The sequence below is a fragment of the Coffea arabica genome, chromosome 6e, assembly GCF_036785885.1.
Source record: "Coffea arabica cultivar ET-39 chromosome 6e, Coffea Arabica ET-39 HiFi, whole genome shotgun sequence".
In the NCBI taxonomy this organism is placed as follows: Eukaryota; Viridiplantae; Streptophyta; class Magnoliopsida; order Gentianales; family Rubiaceae; genus Coffea; species Coffea arabica.
In genome coordinates this window covers 51,599,035-51,612,696 of record NC_092321.1, presented here as the reverse complement: position 1 = coordinate 51,612,696, position 13,662 = coordinate 51,599,035, and the positions used below count along the sequence as shown (strand labels likewise).

The 13,662-nt window shown below is 35.2% G+C and overlaps 1 long non-coding RNA gene across 1 annotated transcript; it reads right to left on the bottom strand.

Moving 5' to 3' along the window:
* Positions 1 to 4,693: 4,693 nt before the first annotated feature.
* On the bottom strand, positions 4,694 to 5,645 carry LOC140009711 (uncharacterized). Its single transcript, XR_011817250.1, has 3 exons — positions 5,527 to 5,645; positions 5,222 to 5,343; positions 4,694 to 4,739 (listed from the first exon to the last, which is right to left on the bottom strand). It is a non-coding gene; the product is annotated as an uncharacterized lncRNA (long non-coding RNA).
* Between the last annotated feature and the right edge of the window lie 8,017 nt (positions 5,646 to 13,662).

Here is a 13,662-nt window from a genome sequence, read left to right as displayed (position 1 = left end):
TTTGATTCAATCTCTATAAATTCCAGAAAATTGGCAAAGTTGACTGAAAATTCTGCCCTGCACCAGTAAACATAGGAATGTTGTAGTAGCTTATGACTAAATTTGAACTAACTTATGAGCTGAATTTTTTTGAGGTATATTCTAAAGATTATTATTGTTTTAAATATAGTTTTTAACAGGCAAAGTTGTATGAATGTTTGACATTTATAACTTAAGTTATGATTTTTCTAAAGGAATGACATAAGTTAGAATTTTTTGTGCATACTAGGATTTTTGGTGTGTTTTTGGTGCATTTTGGTAGTGTGATCATTTGGTGAGGTGTGTGTACTAAATTTGATGGATAAGAACAAGTATTAAGTAAGAGAAAGTGTGTGATTAGAAGTGCTCATAATAAGTTAGTGAATCACAAGTTAAAACACAAGTACGAGAGAGTTAAGGAACATAGGCTTGAACCGACGCGCACCGTTTGCTACCGATTGAGTACACCACTTAAACACTACTTTATTACCTTAATTTTCTTGTTATTAATTGAGAAAAATTAGCCCTAAATATCTCCTTATAGTGGCCAAAATTCTTGACCAAAATAAGAGGGAGAAAAGAAAAAAATAAGGAAGCATCTTGGAGCAACAAATGGCAACCATCCAAGAGTTGTTTGACCAACCAATTTCCTTCCTTCTTATCCTTCATTTTTAGCTCATCTTCTTCATTCTCTTCACTTGTTGGCCGAAATTAGGAGAAGGAAAAGAGAGGAGAGAAAACTCCATTTCCACCATAACAACTTTGCTTGATCCTTGAGTTTGACCTCAACCTTGCAAAATCAATCCATAAAAACTGATTTCTAAGTAGGAGGAGAAACTTTGGTGGAGAGTTTTTGGAGGAAGAAGCTTGTGGTACTTTGGTTCTTCACTTAGCAATAAGTATTGGAAGGTATAAGGCTAAAATTTCCTTTCCTCTTGCTTAATCTTGCTAAGTTTGGTATAGAAGCTTTTAATCTTACTTTGCTATGGTTGATTGTTTAGTTTTGATGGAGTAGTGGCAAGTTGAGCTAGGGTTTGCATTTTTTCAGTTTTGATTATTGTTGTTTACCTAGTAAGTGATGTTATTGAGCTAGAATATGGATTTGGTGAAGTGATTAATGGCTTGGTTATGACTTTTTAGAGTAAAAGTTGAATTTCCAGTATTTGGTAGTGATTCTGCCCTATTTTTGGAACCAAACTGACCTGCATATTCATCTATGATAAAGGCCAAATCAGTTCTTATTCAAAACATAAAAGTTATAGGGAATTGAGTTAACTATCTACCTACAAAATTCAGTTCAATCGGATCACTGTAACTTATGAAATGACTAAAATACCCCTGACTGCCCAAATGCCCTGTTTAACTGACAACTTTCTATTTTCTCTGAGATTTCAAATTTTGACATTGAAAATGCGAGAACTGGGTGTCTATGTTTTCATAGAAAATGTAGGTCTATCTCTTAGTTTCGAAACGCCATAAAATTTACCTCGATCTGATAGACCTAACTTCAATTATGACCAAAACATCGAAGGATGACAAATCTGCCACTTAGACATTGTTCTTTAATACTAGTTTCCAGCTTTGGTCTTGGTTGTTTCATTGCTAGAATTGACTTGTATTTGGATGATATTGAACCTAGTTGAAAATATATTGTGTTAAGATTGCTTATGTGTTGAATTTGGGCTGAGTTGAGGAAAAAAATGAAGTCATAAGTGGCTGGAAAATAGCTAAATACAAAGGGCATGCTGCCCAAATTTTCGCTCCACGATTAGACGAGTGAACTTGAGACTTGAGCGATGACTCGAGGTTGAAGCGAATTTCGCTTATTTATGGTATTTGAATTTTTTTTAGTAAGAGATACATAAGTTGAAAATTTTGCCGAAACTCGTACCCTTTAACAAGTAAAAGTAACGACCCTTAAAAAGACGATTTTCTCGAGTTTTTATACTAAGTGTGACTTCAAGAGTATAAATCACTTCTCTATCGAAACTAAAAGAGCGAGCATGAGTTTTCTAGAGTTTGATAAGCCATATGACCACCACTTAAACAAGTTTTATTTATTTGATTTTCTTGAAACGAAACTCCTATGTTTCGAACTCTAGAGAGTTTTATATTCTTAAATGATATTTTATCGCAGATTTGGACTCCAACCAAGGAGTTGGACATGAATGTGATTTTGAAAAACACTAGACCCTTGGTGAGTGCTCCAAATATGTGATTGAACTTGATACTTGATTTAAATCCTTTACCAACGTGATCGGATAAGATTTGCTTGGTTTGGTCAGGCAAGTGTGTACCTTATCGCACTTGACGTAACTCAACTAAACACTTGATATCTCATTCATGCTTGTACAAGTAACTTGATTTGCATTGACCTGTACTTGTATTTGTACTTGTACTTGACTTGTATGTGCTGAGCGACAGTATGTACCACACTCTATCCGAGTGGGAGGTGCCTCTCATTCCCGTCTCCATACTTTTTCTTTTGATGAAGTCGATTAGTCATCGACTATGCTAACTATTTGGGAACCCAAACCCCACTGGCTAGTTAATCGAGTCGAGTCGGCAAGGGTTTGGTCGATTAGATAACGAACCATAGGTCTCTTGTTTGTCGAGTGGAGTGATACTTCCTCGACTAATCGGTATGCTCGAGTATTACTACATGTGTTTATTTGAACGTTCGGGCCCGGTAAGAGGGTTGAATGGTGGATGGAAATTAGCGTTAAGTGGAGCACTACTGGACTGGTTACTTCACTTGGAAGTTGACGGAGTGTCAACTACTACTTGATCAAACTATGGTGAAGCAACGGGAATTTGGCTCTTGAGAGCCATCAGTATCCTTATACTTTGATTGTTATTCGTAGTGCTATTGTTTCTTTTAGAAAAAAGAATTTTACACTCGCTCATTTTGAGATTTGCTACTTGAAGTGTTATTGCTCACTTTTATGAACTTGTTATGCTCGCTATTTTGCTACGTTGATACTTATACTTTTAATTAATGGTCAACTTGCTATTTAGAGCCTCACTGAATTTTAACTCACTCTATTAGTTTTGTTTTCCTTACAGGGGGTACGAGCGAGGTGTGCGACTGGTACAGGCTAACATAATCTAGTTTTTACAAATTTTGTAATTGTACTCGCACTAGTCGCTCAATTAGGGTTGAATGTATTGAGAACTTAAATCTTTCGATATATTTGGGATTGTATGGATGTTTGAGATAGAAATGAATGTATTTGTACGTTCCAAACTTGGGAATTATTATTTCTTCTATTCTTGAGGTTGCATCCTATTTTTTTTACGTAAGTGAGTGAGTCCTGGCGAGAGTTGGGCAGGCGGTCCGCTAAACCCTAGGATAAACCCTAGGGAGAGGTGGGGTCGTCACACTTAGTCCCCAAAAATACGGATAAAACCTTATCCAAATGGGTAGAAAAGAGTATGCGATTCACAAGCCTAGGTATTTTCATCAGAAACAGATGCATTTACTGACTCAAACAAAATCTAAATGCCCATGCAGGAATCTGACTTTATTTGCAAAATTTATGAAGACAAGAATGTTATTTTCACATCAATCTGTGACATGTCTGTACAGTGGAAATGGGAAGGGTGAGATCTTGATTTCTGCATCTATGTCATTGTTGGCTAATAACTACATACCTGGACCTCTAGGGCCATGAACCAAAACTAAATTGATTTTAACAATGAAGTTGAATGTTTGGACATGTAAATCCAAATTTATAGAGTTATTTTATCTGATGGTACCATAGACAGTCATGCATGTATGATGCTTCTACCATGTATTAATGTTGTGAAGTTTAATCGAAGCATAACTTACATTCGGTGTCTTTCCTGATGGTCCCCAGTTGTCAGCAACAGACAACCAAATAAAGAGGAAAATCACAAATCAAGAGCCATGTCGTAATAAAATATGGAAAAAAATATCCTATAGGACATTGAGTCATGAAATACACTAGAAGGAACAACAAGGAGCTCAGAAGTAATAGAAAAGGCATTTGATTGATTTCAACAGCTTAAAAGTACATTTCTGTAAAATATACAGCTGAGATAACTTCAGGAATAGCCCACCTCCTTTGACTTTTCGAAACCCTGGAATTGGCTAAGCGTCAGCAACCATCGAAGAAAACACATCATCAAAAATTGCTTGAGTTCTTTTGCCTTCTACAACCATGCTTATCTGCAACCAATGTCTTGATAAGTTGATAACTCTCCTCAAAATTAAGGTCATTGTTTTGGAAAAAGGGTATACAAATTTTTACAGTATCAATTCCTCCTACAAAAAGAAAACACATCTCTGCATGCAACAGATTTTTCAAAGTCTATACTTCTAGGCAATTTTGAACTTCAAAGTTGTTGTAATTCCATTGAATTCCATATTTATCCTCTGCAAACAGTTCGCATACAAGACCATTCTTTTGGTGCAACAACATCTATACTAAACCATAGTGTAACATGCATACTTTGAAATCACTGTCTTACCTTCAATTCATTAACTTTGTTAGTTTTACACGGTGTTACAGAAAATTCCTCAAATTGGGAAGAAGAAGCTTGAGAATCTTCCAAACCTACAGGGAGAAAAGAATCGGAAGCATATGTCCAAGAATGCAACCTTTGAATTTTCAAGCTGAAATTATAAGAAAAAAAAAGAGCTAGATTTTGCACCTGAAGATGTAACTCTAAGAGCATGAAGTTGTTTAATTTTTGTCCTGGAACAATAAATATTTAGACCTAGCATTGCAATTACTATCTGCATCATCTAAATTCTTAGGCTACTGAAGTTATGGATGTTGATTAGGAAAAAAGAATCTTAAATCACCAAAAGAAGTTGGCAAGCTCAGGCATGCAACAAGAAAATATAAGTCCAGAAAGAAACTAAATTCAGCTTGGAAATTAATAATAATGTAATACTCGAACTCCAGAAATACAAAAATGCCTCAGGTTTATGCACATCCTATTATTCCAACATGCCATCACACTATCACATGAATCCCACCAACCCCAACTGCCAGAGCTTCAATTAAATTTGACAGCTTCATAAAACAATGTAATATGCAAAACAATGTAATCATGTACTAATAATATTTGAACAAAATCCCACTAAATTGCACTCAACGATCTGCTGCTCTAAAACAGCAATAGCCATGGTAAATCTTCAAATACGAATCTCATAATTAAGTGCAATTGATACCTTTCATGAACAGGTTGCCCTTTCCACCTCATGTTAGAAGAGAAGCATTCTTCTTTAGAAAATTGACATGGAAGAACCAAGTCATTCACACTACATTGCCCCTGCCTCCAAGGTAGAATAATCTACACAAATCATCAAAAAATTCATTGAAAAATAAAAAGAGTGATCAACTAGAAAAACTAAAAAACTGCAAAATTCAGCTTGAAAGAAGTTAAACACCACCATTTTCCCAACTCCGCTCAGATATATACAAGTTCAGGAACAAGAAAAGGGGGTAATAGGGAAAAAGAAATCAGAGATTTTACCTTAGAAATTGGAAAATGAAAATGGATTTGAGTGTTAAATGCAAGTAGGTCCATGGCTTTCTTTCCTCTTCTTTGCTCTCTGCTCTTTACTGACTTTGCTTTCCGCTTCATCATCTTACCCAACGAAAGGGGCCAAAAACATCTATCTATCATATACATATAAAGCGTCAATGGGTTTGATGAACAGTGACTTTTGTCCGGTTTACTTGTAAATATTGGCTATGGCAGGGATGAATGTTTGGTCCGGTTTCGTTGTTAATATTGGTTTCGTTAGGAGTAATAATAATATTATATTTGAACTCTTAGACTCATTCCTTGCTCTCTCAAGCCAGGTTGTCTCTCTTTTCCCTTTGTTCTCTTTTTTTTGACAAGAAATTCATAAACAACACTTAAATTAACCCCACGAGATACAATCAAAAGATAATTATTTTTCCCTTTGTTATCTGAGGTGGTCTTTCCTCTCCGCTCTCCACTCTCTCCAAAGAAGAACCTACACCAATGACGGACGGCTGCCTATTTATGGGTACCCAGGTAACAAATATTAATATGAAATTTTAATCTTACAATCAAGTTAATCATATGGGTTTTGGTACCATAGTTTATTTTATGGTCATATACTATTCTGAAAATGTTGAAATTGATTTCTTTTCCTATTTATGATTATCAAAAAATTCTATGGATTTCTCTATGCTAATTTCTGAGCTTTTATTCTATTGGAGCTACTTTGAAATGGTTTATTCAAGTATTTTTGCTTTTCCATTTATTGGCCAATTGGGACTCTCTTAGAAATCTCGAAGACAGAGAATGAAGTTGACCATTCAAAGATTGGACACCCCTCTGCTGGACTCCTGAACTTTTGATTAATCGAAGTTTACATCCCCTCTTTGTCCTCTTTGGCCAAAATTCCAAAATTTTTACCTCTGAAACGCTAAAAGACGCAACAGTAGCAGCGCCTTACTTTCTCCATCTATGAATGTCATGGTCAAATACTTTTCAGAACATGCTCTGGTTTTACTTTGAATCTCTAACTTCAATCCATGTATTGGGTCATTCCTTTTTTCTATTGTTCTTAGTGCATTCTTTTCAAAAGAATGAAGAGATATTAACTACTCCTGACCTTTGCAACTGGCTTTTAAAATACAAACTGATATTTTGTGCATTTTTAACTTCAAAATTAAGTTGTACAGTTATGCTCTATGATTTTTCTTCCCTTCCTTTTCTTATTTTGGATGCTTCCTGATAGTCTTTGTCGTTAGACTCTGCCTGGTACATGTTCTATGTCCGTGGTTGTTTCCATATTTGTGCATGTGTTCTTTGCGTTTGTTGCCTACTCTATGTTTGGCTTAATTCCCTAGAGATTGTTAAACTACCATTACATTGTAGTAGTCCAAGTACCAAATTTTCTTGGATTTCTCGCCCATTCATTTTAGAAACCATCATCAATTTAAGATGCCTCAAACTATGAAGATTAAACAATCCCACTTCTTCTAATACTCGAAACACGCTTATAAAATTCCTAATACCCTGAAATTAAAGGTGCCTTTTTGGCTGCCCACACATGCATAAATTTCAAGGTAGGAAAAATCATCAGAATGGTGTAAGCTACTGGAACTCTATATGGATAGCAGCAGTGAGATGGTGTCATAGAGGAGAGAAGGTGGCTGGCTAGAGGAGTGAGGAATTGAATGGCATGCGTGAGAGAGGGGCGAGCGTATTTCTATTAACTACTTAATATGTAAGTAGTTTTTTTCTCTTTCATCTGATTTACCTAAAGTTTGTAGAAATTTGAAGCATTGGAAGAAAGACCATGGAAAGAAGGGACAAGCCTTGACTCTGAACAGGTTTAACTTAATTGCTTGTACTTATTTTCAAAAATTAAATTGACTTCTTAAATTTCTATTAAGTGGTGCTATAATATTGACAATTAGTTGTACATTGTGGCTGTTGATAAAAACATAAAACTGAGAAAATTGCTTATTAAGGAAAAAGTATTACGAGATATGTAACCACAAATTCTTCCAACTAAGACAACAAAATCAAAATTTTACCATATCTGAGCAGGGCCATGCTAGGCGTGGCCCTAAACACTAGCAATATATAAAAGGGGGAAAGTGGCTTTGCTACAGTTCTCATTTGGGTCGGTTTCGATGGTAATTTTGATGACTTTATCAGGTATTTTGGTCTTTCCAGTGTCGCATAAAGGTCAAATTTGTGGCTCCTAAATTTTCTGATATTGACTTTGCATTTTCTTTCTCTATAATGCCCTTGGTAGTCCGGTTTTGCCCGTAAATTTGGAAATTTGTGTGTCCGTTTATTAATGTTTGGTTGGGCTTTCTTGTAATTTTGACCATGTTTGTGCCCTTTTATTGTTCTTTTCCTTAACCTTATCGTGATTACCAGATGGGGTGGAGACCAAAGAGTCAGAAATGCCCATTTTTCCTCTCCTTTCTTCATTATTGTCTCACTCTTCACCTTATCTTCCCTTCAATCATCCTCTTATTTATCTCATCTTCTTCTTCTTTTCTTTTCTTTGGTTTTTTTTTTATATTCTGACCGAGAACAACAACAAGAACAATAATGGTCTGGATTTTTTTGCTTGTAAGACTCTTTTTCTTTCTCATCATCAAGATTTCTTTAGCCTTTTGAATTTTTTGGAGGGTTTACCAGTCAAATTTTATCATATAACTAGGGGTTGCTTCCCACGCAAGGCGTGGGAGTTTTAGACCTGTTAGTAAGCTTCTCTGTCATGCAAAAGCAATATATATTAGTTGATAAGAGGAGCTAAGTGTTGATAGAAAAGATGCTTGGTTAGGACGTAAAGTAATATACATTAGACAATATACATTAGTTGATAAGAGTGGCTATGTAGTCATACAAAAAATGGACTGCAGTACTAGTAGGAAAGGGCAGTTATATACAGATACAAAAGAGAAAAGCAGTAGCTGATTCAAAGATATGGCACAAAATAGAAAAGGAAGAGCAAGGCATTATATTCTGCAGCATTAGTCTTGTTTTTTGGATGATGTAACACGTTGTTTCTTGGTGGGACTTTCTCCAATTTTGAGGAAGTCAAGGAGGCTTCTGTGAAGTGCGTCTGATGTAGCTTTTGCTGGAACTTCAGTAGAAGCTTGAGCAATTGCAGGTGAAAGGTCAACTATGAGCAATTTAGTAGAAGTTTGAGCAATTTCTTCATGTGCCTTTGTACTTTCATGTGGAACCATTGGTTGGTGGCATTGCAGTGTGTTTGGGGTCAATCTTGTGGGAGTGCATCTATCAGTGTTGAATGTGGTGTAGTTTGTTGTTGTTTTCTTCAGGAAACAAGCAATGGTAGTTTTGTTGATTGATTCTTCAATGATGTCGTAGAGCATACTATTCTGTTTAGTTAAGCAGGCATTCAGAATAGAGGTTGTTTTAATGGTTGTAGAGGAAGGATTGGATTGTGTATACCTGATTCTTTTCTTTCTGGAGATCTGTTATGTTGAAGGAGAGCAGTTGTTCTGCATCTTGTGCATAAAGGTCAAACGTGAGAGTCCCTGAGTTGTTTGTAAGCTGTATTGTGAGCTTGCACCTGTTATTGAGTAATGGGTGAGTTGTTATTTAGTAATTAGTGTTGGAATTAGAGATATTGAACCTTGTGACAACGTTGATGCGCGGTACAAATAATTGGCCAGTTGGGTTGCAATCTAAGGGATTTGTGGCACTGGGGACAAGCATAGTACCACAGCTTTTGGCTTTTGTCTAGTAGTGTGGTTCTTCCTTGTACCCAGTATGCTTTTTGTTACGAAAAGCTCAGAAAGTTTTTGATTGTTGTTACATCTTCAGCATCAGGAATTGGAATCAGCTTAGCTCTATTGAGAAAGGCTCTTTGTGCTTTGAGGTTTGCAATGATAGCTTGATTTTTTGCTGCCCTGTTGATTTTGTATGTGAGTAATGGAAGAGAAAGAATAATAATCACAAAAAGGTAATTAGTTACCATTGGTTTAGCAACACACATTCTTCAAGAGGTGGATTGATGAGAAATGTTGTTGCAAACTTGGTGGACATGTTCATAGTTGTTTATTTGATTTGTTAGTATAACTATTGTAAGTATAGTAATTTGTTGTATATGGAGCATAGTATAGCAAGGATTGAGAATATTACCGTGGTAAGAAGTGACTTTTATTTTGATGGCTGCAAGTATTGGTTGAGTGTGAATTTTGTCAGTCAATATTTGTCCTTCTTCTGCTTCGTAATCACCCCATAGAGTCAGCGCTATAGGCATAGAGCTGTATGTAGTTTTGTTAGGTAGTGTATGCGTAATTGTATAGTTGTTATTATTAATACAGAATGAGTATATAGTTAAGTCTTACTTGTGATCAATCAGTACAATTTCTCTAGTTGGAACTGGTGTTTTGTTGTTTCTTGGTTCAACATGGATGACGATTCCTATCACATCTTATTTCAAAATTTTACTGTGAGCGTTAATACTAAGAATACTAATTGAGCAAAAAGTGGTTGTAATGTTTCGATGCTTACTTATCTCAGTGTTATCATCAATATGGCGGTGGAGCTTGTTGAAAGGGGTAAATGTGAAGATAGGTGGGAAAGTTGGTGGTTCTGGTTCATCTACTGCCTGGACGACTGATGAATTGTCTATTATCCATGTGCATTCGTTTTCCTTGGTGCAGTATCGCTTATCAATATATTGAATTCTAGTATTTGAGATGATGTATCTTTTTCCTGGGATGAAGAATTTTTTGAAAAAGTTGATGTCTGAACCATAGATGAGGGCGTTTAAGCTGTTTCCCTGTTTCAAAATATTGATGTCATAGTGTTTATGTATGTAATTAATAGAATAGTATAGTGTCATGGAGTATCATCTTTTGATATGGGTTCCCTGCTTTAGAAGCTTGTCTCTTTAGCTTTTCAGCCACTTGGATGATTGCAATCCAGTTTTTTGTTTCTGGCTTAAGATTGCTAAAAGTTAAGAAGCTGCGGTCCATTCTTTTCCTGCATTGCTTGGAAAGTGAAGAAGAGAAATAATAGTATGAAGAAATATCAAGATATGTAATTGTAAGAGATACAAAAATATATGCGGATGATGAATACATGCAATAGTAAAATAGGGACAAGAGAAGGGTAAATTTTTCAAAATATTTAGTGCATTGAATGAGTATTTTGAGGGAGGAAATGTAATTAAACAAGACAAAATGAGCTGGCTGATAGCAATGAACATCGCATGTCATTAAACAAGTTGGTGTTTATGAGTATGAAGTTTAGATTGTTTAGTAATGTAAGATTGAGTAGTATATGTATAAACTCAATGGTTTAGTTGTAGTTTACATACCTGATTGTAGAATGCTGTGTTCCAGGTGATGAGAGAAAAGGAGAGGGAGATAGACTTCTTTGATGTAGTTAAAAGCGATAAGAATACATCTTTTGATGCAGTTAAAGATAAAAGCGATAAGAATACAATAGAGATGATGTAGTTGAAGTGATTTAGTTGTGGTGGCAGCTATAAAATTGGAGTTCAGTCCAATTGGAAGTAATCATGCGTGCATATGCTTTGTTGATATTTCTTGGTTTGTAGATATATTATCTGATGGAAGAAGTTTAGTTGTAGTTGATTAGTGAGAATATTTGTTGTGTAAGGAATTTAGTTGTGTTTGAAGGGGTTTTTCATATGTTGAATCTATAGTCTGTACTCTAGTAGTTATCAGTTTTCACATATTCCTAGGACTTTCACATGTTTTGACTGTTTTTTCTCTTCTTTTTGTGTGGTTCAGAGGGATAGGTTGTATAATTTTTGATATATTTTATCTTTTAGGTGTTAGGATTGTGTAGAACGTTTTATATGATGTGTGTAAGCATATGTATGAGGATAAGAATAAGGGAATATAGAGAGCGAGACATAGAGTGATATCTACATTTGACTGTTGTTTTGTGCAAAGTTTTTTCAGATGACACGTGCAAATTCTACGTTTCCAATTGTTCAGCCATATTATCCAGAGATAGACGAGGAGATAATTGACTTAGCAGCTGTGCGTGGAGTAGCTTATCCCATGGAACATGGATGCCGTAATCGACCTGCTGAACCTGGTGCTTGAACTCAAGTTTCAAATGTTTTGTTCAAAAATGAATTATGTGACTTGTTCAAGGAGTTTTATAGGCATGATGACTGGAGTTCAGTTCTGGAAGCTGCTTTGAGAACTGGAAGAAATTATCCGATTCTTCAACTGGTTGCTAGAAAAATGAGGTTTGAAGTATTGGAAGAGAAGTATTTTTTTCTTAGTCCACCGTCTACTGATAGTTTTGGTAATCAGAGTGATTGAAAGGTAGCGTATATTTCAAGAAAGCATTAAAATAGATTGGTTATTGCTGAAATTGTTTTGTTGATTATAATTACTTATAGTTGACAATTTTGATTGTTTAGGTTATCGTCGTCAGTTTGAGAGGGAGTTTTGAGATGCTGTTTGCTAGAAATCTTTCAAACTGAAGAATAGCAGGAGCTTATGTTGTTTTGTGATAAATTGGACTTTTGTGTATCTTATTTATAAGTATTGTATTGTGAATTCTGGATATCTTTGTAGTGTTTTTATGAGTTTTCTAATGAATGTGTGTTGCGATAAAAGTTATATGTGAGAATGAGATTTATGATGATTAGAAATAGCTAGAGGCAGGGAAAAATTGTTTTGCAGAAGTAAGAAAATAAAATAACGATAATAAAATGAGCTAGATAAACATGGAAGTTTTTGAGAAGTACAAAAGCAAAAGAACTTGAACTGGATTTCTAAACTACTAATTTTCGGTTCTTACTTCTTCATGTTGGTTCTGAACATTCTGTTTAGCTTGCTGTGCAAGTTCCTAGAGCATTTGTAATGGTTGATATGTTTGTAAAGCAGCTTCAAACGTTGGTGTCCATGCAGGTGTGTTGTAAAATGTTCCAAATAAGTTTAGTATTTCATTTTTCAGGCGGAAAAGTTCAAGTGTTTGTTTATTTTGTTTAGAAATAAGATGCTTGACAAATTCAAGGACACTTGGATTTGTTTGGATGTTGCTAAGTTCTATATCTGCAAGTAGTTGCTGGGAAATTGTATTGTTTGGGCTAGAGGCTGAATGGTGAGGGTCTGGATTGTTCATGGTTTGGGATAAGAAAGTGTTTATAGAATAGCAATTGTTGTTGCCTTGTGTTGTTTGATATGGTGGGAATAATGTTATGTATGTATTTATAGATCGAAATTTGTATGTGCAAGAGCTTTGTTTGAAAGTAGTTTGCTGTGAAAATTGATTAGATGTGATTCACGGGTGCATAGTATTGGTTTGTCTTTTTTTTTTTGTATGTCTTTTAGTTCAAAAGTTGGAGTTGAAATATACAGAAGCATTACATGTGAGGCTATTGCAGTCTACTGTAGTAGATCAGTATGATTATGTACTATGATCTTCCAGAGTGGTTAATATCTTGTAAAATGCTTGTTGCAGTCAAGTTTTTGAAGTAAGCAGTGCATAAGAGTTTTGAAGCTTTTGAAGCTTTGAATACTGTTGATACAAGACAAATAGGAGCGGAGAGGTTTAGCAAGTATATAAAATGATATTAGCGTTAGGAACTATTGTGAAGATGTAATTTTGAATCACTAAGTTGTAATTAGTTATGCTTTTATTTCTTTTGTTTAATAGTAGCAGATTGAAAGTGGACAGATAAGTGAGTGGCATTTTATTTATCTGTTCATGGTTCAGTGAAAAGGTAGATTGTAAATTCAGAACGTATGGAGTTGAAATAGTCACAAGCAATTATGCAGGAATGAGTGAAGGAAGAAAGTTGGAAGAGAAAATGAAGCAAAGATATTTAATACATAATGTATAAGCAGAATAAGCACGGTACAATGATTGTAGATGAACAATTGCTTTGACTGCGAAACTAATTTAAGATTTAACCAATCAGCTGCGAATTGAGCACAGGCTTTTCTGTCTTGGGTTTTGGGTCTTGGGTCCTCAGTCCACAAATAATTTGCGCATGGGAAATTTTCCAAATTGGTCCCTAATATTTTCACAAAAAACTTTTTTAGTGCCTAACATTTAAAATCAGCCTAAATAGTCCATAACATATAAATTATGAGCTAGTTCGGTCCTAATGCTCATATTTGCTCATTTCTCCGACTA